At 37.3% G+C, this 1613-nt stretch overlaps 1 long non-coding RNA gene across 1 annotated transcript; it reads right to left on the reverse strand.

Annotated features, from left to right (window-relative positions):
• Positions 1 to 221: 221 nt before the first annotated feature.
• Positions 222 to 1400, reverse strand: LOC123074499 (uncharacterized). Its single transcript, XR_006435994.1, has 2 exons — positions 983 to 1400; positions 222 to 489 (listed from the first exon to the last, which is right to left on the reverse strand). It is a non-coding gene; the product is annotated as an uncharacterized lncRNA (long non-coding RNA).
• Positions 1401 to 1613: the final 213 nt, after the last annotated feature.

The following is a 1613-nucleotide window of genomic DNA, read 5'->3' on the forward strand; positions in this document are numbered from 1 at the left end:
AATACTTGACAATCCATTAATATAAGGAGGACTTATTAGGTAACAACGGTTTATTTATTTATTTTCGAACGCGGAGGTGAAAGGCCTCAGTCGATAAATTAAGCAGAAGAGAATTACCCAGTTAATTAGCGGAAAACTGGGCGAATACCATGATAACAACGGTATAACATTACCACTATCAGAAGCATGCCATATTGTAATTATTTAAATACATTCAGACATGCACTTTTGTGAGTTTTATATTCTTGGTAAAATCAATTACATGAACCAACATTTCAGTTAGTACATGTAAGCTGTCCTGCTTTGTCTTAATACACATACAAGTAATATAACTTGCTAATATATGGTAACAAGAAATAAAAATACATGTGAACAATCAGCCACTATGGAGGAACTAGGAATGATTTAAAGCCGTAGCACATTACATAGGTGGAAGCTGACAGCACCAGCAATGAGGAAGCCCATAGCTCGCCTCAACCTGCAGACTCTCTGTAAATGCAAAGAGACCAATCACAAATGTATATTACTACTTTTTAAAACTGCTTTCATGTGTATATATGGTAATAAGAGCGAACAAGACTTATAATATTGGCTTTACGTAGTAGATGGATATAATGAGTATAGTTTTGCTGTATGAAGGTCCATATAATCATTATGGAGGAGTTGAAGAGATAATAATCAAAATTTAGGTAGAATGTCAACATAAAAAAGATCATGCTCAGTTCCCTAACAAACATAAGGCGCATCAATGGATGTCAAATAACTATAATCTTTATCCTATAACTAATAATCCTTACATGAACCCAGAATGTACGAGGTTATCTCCTAAATTAAAATTCAACAGAACAGCAGAGTATATCATCTGTATCTCTTAAGTAATCTAAAGATAATATATGTAAAAATAACTTACAAGTACATATATACTGCCAGGCAAGAGGAGACTACAGAGAATATCAGGAGAGTATAGGAAGAGATTCATTACCGGCCCATACTGCTCCACCTCAACGACGACAGAGAAGATGGTCATCCAACCTGACAACAAATCTCTCATTCCTGGCACGATGAGTAGGAGAGTAGAGCTAACAACAAGCTATCTCTCAGATTCTCCCGTGGCCTGCCTCACCAGATCAGAATCTGCAAGATGCGACCTAGCCGGTAGGCGGCTCAAGATCCGCGGCTTGAAAGCCCGTCCCCTCCTTGCTCAGAGCTGGCCTCCGAGAGCATCTTCTTCAAAGCTTCGGTGCTGGGCATGCCACTCGATTTGGTATACAACCAAGCTTCCAAGACTACCACGATAGAGCAAGGAAAGGGAGGATCTACTTTCTCATTTAGAACAGAGGATGTAGAGACGTGAAGCAGTTAACCAATTAGCCTTTTCTTTTGATGGGAACCAATTAGCCTTTGTTCCCAATGAAGTAGACCAACTAGCCCATTGTGACTTGTGAGAGTGACTCAAGAAAAATATTAAAATAATTTGTAAAAAAAACTTACAACAATACTAGGTCGTGGGTCTATTAGTAGAAAATTTGATATCGTTCTGATAGAGCATATAATGGACCGAGGGGCAAGAAATAAATGTTTTTTAATATTAAAATTTTTAAATAAATTAATGT

This window comes from Triticum aestivum, chromosome 3D, assembly GCF_018294505.1.
Source record: "Triticum aestivum cultivar Chinese Spring chromosome 3D, IWGSC CS RefSeq v2.1, whole genome shotgun sequence".
NCBI classification, from domain to species: domain Eukaryota; kingdom Viridiplantae; phylum Streptophyta; class Magnoliopsida; order Poales; family Poaceae; genus Triticum; species Triticum aestivum.